The following is a 13,290-nucleotide window of genomic DNA, read 5'->3' on the forward strand; positions in this document are numbered from 1 at the left end:
GAGAAAATGTCTAGGTGGTGGAGGAAAGAGTAGGAGACATTTTAAGGGCTATAGGGGAAGGGTGTGCCAGGGCCTTGAATACGGAATGGAGTGAAAGGGAAACTAGAGAAGAGAGGAAGGGAAGAAAAGATCAGAGAGGCGTGAAAGAATGATGAGGGTAGGTAGAAGTGAAAGATCCCCCCCCCCCCCAAAAAAAAAAGGGAAATCACAAAACAGATAAAGCATAGAGCAGAGTATTTGAAGTAAGTATGGACGGGAAGAAGTGAAAGGAAGAGGAAGAGGAAAACATTGGAAAGGCGAGAAACAATGACAAGGAAAGATAAAAAGACAAAAGGTGCATGCATGAAACTATATGAAGTAAGGATCGAAAAGGATGAGAACAGAGAGGAAGTAAGGGTGAGGTAGGGGGAGGGAGGGAGGGGGCAGATAGAGCTACTAGAGAAGGGTAGGGCATGGGTAGGGGGCAGAGGGTACGAGCATGCGGCAGGGCGGGTCAGCTGAGAGAAGATACACTCCGGTAATCGTTAACAGATGGTCGCCACAAGGTGCTTCTCGTTTTTTACTGTTTTTAGGAGAAGTGTGTGTGTGTGTGTGTGTGTGTGTGTGTGTGTGTGTTTAGGTAGCACACACATACACACACACACACACACTAACTAACTATTGAGTCTTCAAACCCGTGCGTGGCGGAATGAAGTCGTTGTATAGAGAGTGGTGGTTCAGCCCGTTCTCGTGAGACTGATGTGGGAACTGACTTTATTTATGTGGTGAGGAGGTGAGCAATGCACCACCACCACCACCACTTCCCCTCCTCCTCCTCCTCCTCCTCCAAGCCTTCCCCTACCCTTCCTCTTCTTGGCCTCTGCAAAGATTTAAAGTATAGCGCTAACGGAGACGAAGTATATGAGAGTAAACCAAGAAATATGTGAGAGGAGTTGAACACACACACACACACACACACACACACACACACACACACACACACACACACACACACACACACACACACACACACACACACACACACACACACACACACACACACACACACACACACACACAGAGTCAGGGATGAAAGAGGGGCAACAAAATGAGCATCGTAAACAAGACAACCGTTAAAAGAGTTCAACATTAACAACAAACAGAAGTAAACACAGGCGGCTTCTTGTGTGTGTGTGTGTGTGTGTGTGTGTGTGTGTGTGTGTGTGTGTGTGTGTGTGTGTGTGTGTGTGTGTGTGTGTGTGTCCTGCCTAAACACATGCTCCCTGGGACCCCACAAGTAGCGTGTATGTGTGGTGGTCGTCAGTTTACAAGAGGAAAGGAAGGAAGGGGAAGAGAGGGGAGGAGGAGGAGGAGGGAAGGAAGTTTGGGAGGAGGGAAAGATGAAGCAACACTTACATCCCTTTACTTCTTACCAGCACACAAGCGAAGGTCGAGAGAGAGAGAGAGAGAGAGAGAGAGAGAGAGAGAGAGAGAGAGAGAGAGAGAGAGAGAGAGAGAGAGAGAGAGAGAGAGAGAGAGAGAGAGAGAGAGAGAGAGAGAGAGAAAGGGGTGAGTGAGCAGTAGTAGTAATAGTAGTAGTAGTAGTGAGGAGGTTAAAGTGGACTAACTGGATCTTACGATTAGAAAGAGGAGGTGGAGGAGGGAGGTGGAGGAGGAGGAGAAGGATGAAGATGGCGGTGATAGTCGCGGCGGGACCCAGGGTGTATCACTTTCAGTTAATTGCATTTCAAGTTGGGGGTGTGTGAGGCAGTGTTGTGGCCCTGCCCGCGGCCCGCCTGTGACTGACGCTCCCCGGGCCAATTATCTCCTTTTTTTCAGACTTTTTAATTTAACATCCCACCACCACCACCGCCACCACCACTACTGCCCTAGCTACTATTACCCCTGCAGTCATTACTATCACGACCATCCTGCTAACAACCGCAATGTTTATTTATGCTCGTTAGTGCTTGTGATAAAATAATTTCCAGCCTAACAATTAATGCATCAACTCTCAGGGCCACAGATGCTCCTTTCACGCGTGTTTCTAAGAGCCTCGAGATGATTACATGTCTATATATACGTGTGTGTGTGTGTGTGTGTGTGTGTGTGTGTGTGTGTGTGTGTGTGTGTGTGTATTTATATAAACACAACCATCACCACCACCACCATTTAATTAAGGTTTCTAATAACGCCATGACTGCCACAGCAAGAACAACTTCATTCACTGTGTTGAGGTTAAAGGTTAATTTTGAGGACCGTCTCACCTGTATTACAATCATCGACTATTTCAACAACTATTTTTTTCGCAAGGCATCATATTCATAACCTCCATTCTCACTCCCATTCACTCGCCCCCACTCACTCATTCACATTCACTTCCGCATTTAGTAATTACTCCGCTCTTCATTCAGCTGACCTTCGCGAGAGCTGAAACTGACACGAAAAAAAATCCAACACAAACAAAACTAGCTCATGACCTGTCTGCAACACAATGCCGCGATACAAAACAAAGATCACACGCGAAAGAAAACTGAAAATTAGAATCGGACAGTTTTGTTGTTGGCTGACGTTCGTGTGCGCAACAGACACCCGACCCACTCCTCTCTTCCTCTTCCTTGCCTTCCTCTTCCCTTCCGCCTCCTCCTCCTCCTCCTCGACACAGCTGGGAGGAGAGGAAGGCATCGGCACAAAGCTGGTAATAATTAGCCAAGAGTGTCAGCGAGCGAGTTACTGCCGCAAGAAGGAGGAGGAGGAGGAGGAGGAGAAGGAGAAGAGGCTCAAGCTGGCACTGTTAAATCGCGGCGAGGCACCCCAGCGAAAGGCGGCACCGTGCAAGTAGAATGTCTGTCCGTCTTCATCTGTTTATGGCTCCATTTATCTTATCAAGCTTCCCTCTGTCTGGCTCTTTTGTTTCTCCTTTCCGCGCCGCAACTTGTCCCGTCTCCTGTTGCCTTGGTACTTGATTAATTTTATTTACCCCAACCTGTGTTTGTGTGTTTGTCTATGTCTGTGGTTGCCTGTGTCGGTGTCAGTCTTTCCGTGTGTGTCTGTCTGTTTGTCTTGCCTGCCTTTCTGAGTGTATATTTTTGTTAGCTGTGTCGGTGTGGGTGTCTGTTTGTATGTCTTCTTGCCTGTCTTCGTGTCTGCATGTGTGTTTGTCTTTCTTTGTGCTTGTCTGTCTGTCCGTTTGTCGTTTTTTTGTCCGTCTGTCTCTGTTTGTGTGCATCCCTGCCCGTCTGTCTTATCCTCACTCCTTCACTCTCTATCTCTCTCCTCCGCATCTTCTCTTTACGTCTTGCATCACTTTTCCTAACCCCCCTCTCACCCTTCCCTCCCCCACCTCTTTCCCTTCTCTACTCTTCCCTCCCCCTCCGTCTTTCCATCCCTCCCTCCGTCTATCGCTCCATCTACAATCTCTCTCTCTCCGTAATCTTGATCTGTCTCCTCACTCTTCTTGCTCATGCTGCCACCCCCTCCGAGAACTACTCTCTCAGAAAATACGAAATGAGAGAGAGAGAGAGAGAGAGAGAGAGAGAGAGAGAGAGAGAGAGAGAGAGAGAGAGAGAGAGAGAGAGAGAGAGAGAGAGAGAGAGAGAGAGAGGCACTACACGAAGGCACTATAAATCCTTGGCTGCGTGGCGGCGCTGATGGCACCCCGCTGTGTCACCCCACCAGTGTGTGTGTGTGTGTGTCAGAGAGAGAGAGAGAGAGAGTGTATGTGTGTGTGTGTGTCAGAGAGAGAGAGAGAGAGAGAGAGAGAGAGAGAGAGAGAGAGAGAGAGAGAGAGAGAGAGAGAGAGAGGCGTGAATGATAATAATCATGTTTGTAGAAATATAAAAAAAAGTAAACTGAACCAAGAAAACTAAGACAGAAAGACGAGAATAAAAACTTTGCAGCGATTTCGATATATATGAAAGCGTGAAGACTGGGATATAACCACGGACAATAATAATAATAATGATAATAATTATGTGATGATGTCAGAATATTTTGGATGACCGTTACTTAACTACTGATGATGTTATTAACTTCAGTACAGGAATAAACCGCACCATTACATCACCACCACCACCACCACCTCCACCGTCACAACCACCACCACCACCACATGACGCCTCGAACGGCACCAAGGTTATCTACCTGAATGTCCGCTGTAGACATACCAACAAACAGCACCATAACTCTGGACCACAAAGGACTTCCCAAGCCACCCCCCCGGGAGATAAGGAACACCCTCCCCCAGCACTCCCCTGAATACCACCTCGCTGCCGGAGATAACAGCGTCACGCCACACTTACACCGTCCTGCAGGAGGGTTTGGGTCTCTTTACAGGAGTCGGAACCATAAAACAGAGATAAGCTTGACGTGAAGGAAGCATTTCTCCGTCAGGCATCAGTGGTCGGCGGGCGTGGCGGGCAGAGGCTGGCTCATCGCCCTCCACTCTGCCCCACGCTGCGCCAGATAAGAAGACAGCCGTCATGCACTTCTTGAACCTCAAACACCCGCCGACCATTCTTCCCCTCGCCCTGCCCTCCCCGCCTGCCTGACACTGCCTTATTTAACGGTCGATAAACCATCCGGTAACGCAGCTCAGTGTGATCCAGCGTAACCAGAGCCCCCGGCGCTAAGCATAATTGGAACCAGATTTGCTCAGCGTCGAGTGAGCGCGGCTGAGCTCTTCCCCGCCCGCGCATCACCCTGTCAGCAGTAGCGTCTTTGGCACCGTTGCACTGCACAGACCCCGTCATTATATACATTAAGCCTCCAACCCTCTCCTTATTACCCTCAGTGGCCGCCCTCACACCAGCCCCCACAGCGCCACCCCGCGCCCACATGCCGACCCTCCCTCATACAAGTTCCTGCTACCCTCGCCTCCTCACCACCCTTATCTCAATACTTTATACTCCTCATCCCTCACTAGTCGCTCATCTATACAGTGTTTGTCTATTTATGTATCCATCCAGCACTAATGCCTTCCCGCCTTCTCCTCCACCTCCTCTTCCTCCGTTTTCCTTCCCTCCTTCTCTCCACACACCCGGCGCGGCTCCCCGCTGTGGGTGCCATCGCCCGTGACACCGCGAGGCACTGGCCTGGCACGGGAAACGGGGTGCAGAGGCGGGGAGGTGCCTTTTACAGCCTTTCTTTCTTACCCCTCCTCCCCCTCTCTCTCTCTCTCTCTCTCTCTCTCTCTCTCTCTCTCTGCCTGTCTGTCTGTCTGTCTGTCGGTGTGTTTGTCTGTCTGTTTGATTGTCTGTGTCTGTCAGTGTTTGTCTGTCTGTTTCATTCTCTTCACACACAGGGTAGTGGTGGTGGTGGTGGTGGTGGTGATGGTAGTGGGGACTTGTGGTGGTATTACTGGTGATTCGAGATGGTGGATTTGGTAGAGACTAAATATATTATCCCTGGTAATGAGGATGCTGAGAGTGGAGTTGAAGATGCCAGTGTTAAGGCTGACTGGAAAAAGGATGATAAAGGTGACAATCATAGTGGTGGTAATAGTGGAACGCTGGTATGAAGGTTCTGGTGGTGGTGATGGTGGTGGTGGTGATTATTATTGCACATGTTTGCTTTTGGTGATAGTAGTGGTGGTAGTGAAGGTGGTGATGATGAAGTGCTGTACTGGTTTCCTTTCTGCCGGTGATGACGGTGAAGGGTGTGGTGAGTGTTATATGGGACCTAGTGGTGGTGATGATGATGGTGGTGGTGATGGTGAAGAAATGTTGCTTGTGTTCCCTAAAGGTCTTGATAGTGGTATGGGTGTAGTGTTGCATATGTGATGGTGACGGCTTGCTTTCTGATAGTGGTGGTGGAGGTGTAAGGGAGTGATGGCTTCGTCTTTGATAGTGGTGATGATGGTGATGGTGGTGATGAGGGAGTGATGGCTTCGTCTTTGATAGTGGTGATGATGGTGATGGTGGTGATGTGAGGGAGTGATGGCTTCGTCTTTGATAGTGGTGATGATGGTGGTGGTGGTGGTGTGAGGGAGTGATGGCTTCGTCTTTGATAGTGGTGATGATGGTGATGGTGGTGATGTGAGGGAGTGATGGCTTCGTCTTTGATAGTGGTGATGATGGTGATGGTGGTGATGTGAGGGAGTGATGGCTTCGTCTTTGATAGTGGTGATGATGGTGGTGGTGGTGATGTGAGGGAGTGATGGCTTCGTCTTTGATAGTGGTGATGATGGTGGTGGTGGTGATGAGGGAGTGATGGCTTCGTCTTTGATAGTGGTGATGATGATGGTGATGGTGGTGATGTGAGGGAGTGATGGCTTCGTCTTTGATAGTGGTGATGATGATGGTGATGGTGGTGATGTGAGGGAGTGATGGCTTCGTCTTTGATAGTGGTGATGATGGTGGTGGTGGTGGTGTGAGGGGAGTTAAGCGAGTGTCCTGAACAAGAAAATAAAGAAAAAAGAAACAAAGAAAATACGGTAAGAGTTGAATATAATAAGAGTTGTGGAGAAAATTATAGTGACGGTGGTGTTACGCGGGTGTCCTGAAGGTCGTGTCCCCGGGGCCGCGTTACCGTGCCCGGCTGAGGAGCGTCGCCGCGCGGACACACTTCCCCTGATTGGCATTTATTGGCGTGCAGGCCCGGGCGGCGCCTCTTTGGACCCCCGCCCCCCCCCGCCCCGTCGCCAGCCGTAAATATCTGGCCGTGGACACAGACATGATCGATGAGGCTTTTTTTGCATTTTCCATGACTGATGTTGAGTTGAGATGGAATGTGGAGGAGAAGGGAGAGGGAAGGATGGGATGGAAAGGGATGGGATGGGAGTCGTTCTGTCTCACTGGTTTATGTGCGAAGCTAAAGGAAAAAGAAGAATGGGTGAAAAGGGATGAGGAAGGGGCCGTGTTCTATCTCAGTGATCCATATGCAAAGCTAAAGGGAAGGGAAGGATGGGGATGGAAGAGTTCCCTATCTCAGTGGTCCATATGTGAAAGGGAAGGGGAGGGTGGGTATGGAAAGGGATGGGCATGGAAAGGGATGGGAATGGGGACGTTTTCTGCTTCAGTGGTTTATATACGATGCTCAGTACGAATATCTGCGTCTGTATTTCTCTTCTTCATTTCCTACATATCCTACAACCTCACCCACACAAAGAAACGGGTTTCCAATATTTCACACACACACACACACACACACACACACACACACACACACACACACACACACACACACACACACACACACGTAAACATATACACACCCATAAAGACCCATTCACGCACACATGCAAACATATACTTACATATATGCACACACAAACAGAGATTCATGCGCATACGTACAAACACAACACACATATATACACATATGCACACAAACACACCCATATACCCACCCAGCGCACACACACATCCCTACACAAACACATACATTCACACATATACACACACACAAACACATACATTCACACATATACACACACAAACACAAACACATATATAAATAAATATATACACATACAAACACAACAATCATATATTCTAGGTCCCTATTCAGTACCTGTGAGATTACCCTTACATACACCTGCATCTTTACCACCTGCAGGACCTAGATAAAAGAAAAGATCAAGTATGGGATCTCGCTCATCACAAATCCGCGACACCGCCACCTGCTTCCTCCCTTATCCCCCCTCCCCCACCCGCCCGCAGAACACGACACCGCGACACCCTTCAACCCATACTTACACGCACATACACAAAACAGGCTCAGCGTGTGTGTGTGTGTGTGTGTGTGTGTGTGTGTGTGTGTGTGTGTGTGTGTGTGTGTGTCATCGCGTCAAGGCTAAGCAAGTTACGAGTGACGTGCAAATCGCCCCCCTGAGTGCACCTCCAGGCCGACCCAAAATTGCATGAAATGACTTTCGTATCAGGTGACACTGAGCGGCGGTGTTTACTAACGGGCGTGACATAACATTAACTACCGTTTTGAGAGAGAGAGAGAGAGAGAGAGAGAGAGAGAGAGAGAGAGAGAGAGAGAGAGAGAGAGAGAGAGAGAGAGAGAGAGAGAGAGAGACCTGCTGTCCTTATCTCAATTAATTTGCTGAGACTCGATTTGTTACAGATTCTGAGGAAAGGAAAGCTGATTACCTCTCCAAAGCCAGGTTAATTGGGGTCATTAATGACGTAATGGGCTTTAAAAAACAGTTAAGAACCAGAAAAAAATCATAAGAACTATGCTTGGAGCTTCAATGAAAGTCTAATTCCCCTCTGCACGTTCATATGACTGACGGATTGACTTCGCTGCGCTCGGATTATACTAAAAAACAAAGATAACGAGTCCCATAGTGTGCATATGTATGTGTGTGTGTGTGTGTGTGTGTGTGTGTGTGTGTGTGTATGATGGGAAAACTGATGCTGAGGTTCCTGGGCTAGCGCTGCGTAGGGTTGGATGAGATGGTGCAGGAAACGGCGGGTACGAAAATGGGAGACAAGATGGAATGGGGTGAGGTTTGGGGTGATCTGGGGTGACTTGATATCCTCAGGTTCAAGGCGGTTCAGTAATCCTGTTTTCCCACGTGCCGACCCGCCTTCGACACCCAGGAAGACGGACCCTTTGAGTTAGGGTCTTCGTCGTCCCCTCCCTTGCCCGCCCCTTTAATGGCTCGGCTCAGGATGAAGTGAAGGTGTGTCTCTGAGCCCCTCAAACACACACAGAGCCGCCGCTATCCTCCCAGCCATCTTGCGAGGAGAAGCCCTTGCCATCAGGTGAAGGTAGGGAAGTCACATCTTACAGGCAGACGGAACGCCACCTACAGCACCTAAGTTTTAATGGCACTCACCCATCACACCCACAGCAGTGCCTCTTTCATGCAGAGTGACACAAATGATGCCGTGGCACCAGTAAGTACAAAGCGGCGCGGCTACACGCTGACAGAGACATCCAAATGCCACCTGGTGTGTAAGAATTGCAGCTGCCTCAGTGCCAGAGTGAACTATGGCTGGTGGCACCCCGGGTAGAAAAGAGTGCCGGGATGGTGCCAGATACTCCCGGGGCGCCAGGGCGACACGACACCCCGCTGGGAGCCACATGGGGTAAATTAGTGAGTCATTAGTCGTCGGCACTGACAAGAAGAGACGCCCCTCCCCGCCATGCCTTTCCCGCCTCCCCTTCCCTCCACTCCCTCGCCGCCTCCATAACCTCAGCCGCACTTCCTCCTCAACACTCCTTTCACTCAAACTTATACCTCCTCCTCCTCCTTCTTATTCTCCTTCTTCTCCTCCTCATCCTCCTACCCCCATTCTTACTAATCAGGCCCTGCATCTCTATGAACAGCAATAAAAACAAAATATTTACTAATTAAGACGTGAATTCATGCAAGTAGTCGTGTCGTCTTTTTATATTTTCATTGCCTTAAAATTATGTGGTAATAAAAGATAAATAAAATACACTCCTTTGGTTTAACACTGCGGTTGTTGTTGGTGGGAGTGATGGTGATGGTGGTGGTGGTGGTGGTGGTGGTATGGTATTGGTGGTGGTGATGGTATAGTGCTGGTGGTAGTGGTGTGGTAGTAGTGGTGTGGTGGTGGTGATAGTGATGGTGATGGTGGTGGTGATGGTGATGGTGGTGGTGATGGTGATGGTGATGGTGATGGTGATGGTGATGGTGGTGGTGATGGTGATGGTGGTGATGGTGGTGCTAGTAGTGTGATCTTGGTAGTGGTAATGATATTGGGGGTGGAGGTGATAGTAACCGTGGGGGTAGTGGTGGTGGTGGTGGTGGTGGCGGTGGCGACGGCGGCAGCAGCGACATCGGCACCGGCAGGGGAGGAGAGGAGGAGGAGGCGGAGGCGGCCCTTGTGTCATAACTCATGATGCAAAAGTGGAATGTTGAAACCACATTTGCATTCTTCGGGTCATTACTGAGGGACGGAGTTGAGACCCACCGGATGCCCTCCATATTCCCCACGTCAGCGGGCCCCCACGACACTACCCAGGCCCACCTCGCCCCCCGCTGCCCCGCCGTGCCTCGAACCTACCACCTCATCACCGCCAATGACTCCTGATCTAAGGCCAAGTCTGACGCGCCACGACGGAAAACAGAGGCAGAAGTTCGACCATGTCCTGTGAGAGGCTTTACTTCAATGCTCTGTGCCATCATGTTTTGTTGCGTTCGAGGAGTGAACGTTCATTGTTATCCATCAGCTGGCAGAACATACTAACAGCTCAATCGGATTATTTACCATCAGCAGGTTTTCCACAAGTCCATGACGATGCCGCGACAGGAGAAACGCGTAGCAGAGGTCACGGATCCCCTCCTAGTTATCCACGACAATGCGGAGACAACTCGTGAACCCTGCCACCTCGGCCTAACACTGCCTTCTACATCGCCTCCCTATCACCCCATGACATACCCCCACACCCCCATACATAGACATAGACACAATGACACATATACACTCACACACACACAGACATAGACGCTCAGACTCAAACACACACACAGACACACATACACACTCCCCCCTTCCTCCGAGGCAGCGGCAGCGGGACGGGGCTGGTTCAGGTCGTCACGTCTGATTGGGTTACAAACGCCAAGCCGCCGCCATCTTGTGTCTGGCAGAGGCGCTGGCCGGGAACACCCACTCCGGGGTTCGTTTTTAAGAGCCCCTTTACGGTTGTCTTCCATCAGATTAGTTTTTTCTTCAGAATATTTTCAGGGCCTAAAGTTCTTCTTATGCCCGGTGCGAGACAGGTGGGTGCCAGGGCGCCGCCCCTCAACGGGCCTCGGCGAGCGTCACCGTCCTCAGGTGTACCGCTGAGGCTCAAGTCTAACCTTCCGGCCTGAGGCGCGGCTGCCATAGCCATGATATATTCTACTGGAAACCCTGCAAATGATGAAAAGCCAGTGACGTCACCCAATATGGCTGCTCCCCGCTGAGATTGTTGCCAGTTCACCTCATCCCCCGCCTGATGGATTGCGGCGGCCGATGTTCTATCCGAGCCTCCTCATGAATATTAATGAGATATATGAGATCGGTATGGTCCTTTTAGCACATTAAGCAGACCTAAGTGGTGCCAAGTGATGCCCATCTACTGGCGTGGAAATGACGGGCCACCGCTCACCAACGCCCAACAGGACCCTCACGTTTCGCTAAGGACTCTCAGGATTCCCCCACGCTGCGGCGCATCCCACCGCCAGGACGACACAACCTCTGCATGACCTCTAGCGGCACACACACACTTTACCGCCAAGCCTACATCACACTGCCGTCCCAACACACACTTATTTAGCACCACCGGCGACCAGGTGTGGGTGGCTCTTATTAGGGGTCACAAGGAATCCCCATCACCACTAAGACCTTCCCTGCAATCACCCTGATGTGGATATTTTAACGAAGACAATTCATACACCACACCTGCTCCTCGTTTTCCTTCTACGCCTTATAGGAAACACTTCTAGGGGATTACTCCTTTTGTTCGGGTTTCTTTCATTATTCTCTACAGATTATTAAACTTCTTTCCTTCTAGTGTTTCTTCCTCCTCCGCTTCTCTCACCCCCCCCCCCCCTTCCCTTCCCTTCCAGTCCTGTGGCTCCTCTCGTTCATCTTCATTTCGGCGACCACCGGCACTCGGCCCTCCCGATGTCGAGGAGTATTTACATGAGGAGGAGGGGGAGGAGGAGAAGGAGGAGAAGAGGGAAGGAGAAATGGAGGGTTGAAGGAGGAAGGAAGATAAGAGAGGAAGAGATGAGGGGTGAAAGAGGAAGGTGGAGCGGAAGAAAAGAAAGAGAATAAAGGAAAAGAGGGTAAAGAAGGATGCAACTGAAAGAATGAAAGGAACTAGCGGAAAATGAATGAATGGAAAGGCAAAGAGAGAGAGAGAGAGAGAGAGAGAGAGAGAGAGAGAGAGAGAGAGAGAGAGAGATGTATGAGGTGGGCGGACGAGATGCTGCCCATCCCGCCCACTCCCCTTGTCGCCGCCCGCCCACCAGAACTCGACAAGACGCCTCCCTAACCCCTCCCCACTCCCCTCCCCTCTCCAACCTCCCTCCTTGTCCCCCCACTCCCAAATCACTCTCGGCCATCCCCACTACCACCACCATCACTCTGCAACCATTTCAGTTTTAGTAGAGAACCATAACTATAGTGACACAACTTCATCACTTTAGGCCTCAAGCGGCAGTCAATGGAAATTCGTTGTGTCGTGTTTGGTGTTGATGTAGAAGGAAAGAAATATGACGAAGGAATACAGGAAATCTCTTCAGTATCTTGTGGTGTGATGAAAACCTAACCTTCATGAAGAGTATAGTTTTGTTTGGGGAATTATAAAGAGGCTGTGTTACACTGTGGATCTGACCCAAAGAACATCACTATACCCATAAAAAAAATCAATCTTTCCCCCAAGCGAGAAATGAAATGTGCCCAGTATATTCATTGTGACAAATATTCATCCCCAGAAGAGTTCCTAGGATGATATGTGCACCTGAAACTTGGGAACCATGGTAATAATGTTAAACTTCCAGCTTCAGGGCCATATTCTTAAACATTTCGTGCCTCACACACCTAAATTTGATCAGGCTTTCATGGAGATTGTGGTTGTGGGTAGTTTCATTAGCTTAGGGATAGTTGGACAAGACTTCTGCACCATAAACGTGAAAACACCTCATTAGAATCCGACTAAGCATCTTTGTAGCCTTTTCTATGAGCGTCGAAAGTGACTGGGAATACGGGCCTCAGCTTCAGACCGTCTTGAGGTGTAAGAGAACCCACGCTAATGGCCAGCTCGACAGTCCAGCACCGTGTCATTGTAAGCGCCCAACCAAACTATATTTTCCACAATGATCGGTTATTTCCACTCAATACCATACTAATAAAAGAGCTTTTCTGTGTACTTTCCTTAAATTCCCTCCTCCTTTTTATATTAACGCCAAACACTGAAGCTTCAAGGAATTTTCGTCGTATTCTGTGGTTGGTTGGGGAGGCTACAAACTTGCTTTATTGGACTGTAGAACTGGGCATAAGACTGCAAAGAGGAGTGGTGGTGGTGATGTGAGTGTGTTGCTGTCACTTAAGACCCAACATCAACTTGTCTAAACATTGATGGACACTTACTTGGAGGTCAAAAGTTCCCATCATTCGTCGTCATCTGCGTCAAGTTTGTAAGGAAGGCTTGGAACGTCGTGGTCTACTTCGCCCTCTGTGCTGGTTTTCCGTGCCCATCACACCCTTCACAGCCTGAGAAATTAAAAGAAAGTAGAAAATGAACAAAAGATATCGGAAAAAAATAACGTACAAATGTCAACTTATGTAAAGGAATGCGGCACGGAGGAAGAGGAAGAAGGGTGTGTGTAAGGAAGGA

At 49.5% G+C, this 13,290-nt stretch overlaps 1 long non-coding RNA gene across 3 annotated transcripts in view; it reads right to left on the reverse strand.

The window, feature by feature from the left end:
• The window catches only part of LOC126997404 (uncharacterized), a 74,888-nt gene that overhangs the window by 8,142 nt on the left and 53,456 nt on the right, over nt 1–13,290 (reverse strand). For all 3 annotated transcript variants that reach the window (XR_007752090.1, XR_007752092.1, XR_007752091.1), the window contains one exon: nt 13,044–13,166. This is a non-coding gene — a long non-coding RNA (uncharacterized LOC126997404). The remainder of the gene's footprint in view (nt 1–13,043; nt 13,167–13,290) is intronic.

The sequence above is a fragment of the Eriocheir sinensis genome, chromosome 12 (genome assembly GCF_024679095.1).
Source record: "Eriocheir sinensis breed Jianghai 21 chromosome 12, ASM2467909v1, whole genome shotgun sequence".
In the NCBI taxonomy this organism is placed as follows: domain Eukaryota; kingdom Metazoa; phylum Arthropoda; class Malacostraca; order Decapoda; family Varunidae; genus Eriocheir; species Eriocheir sinensis.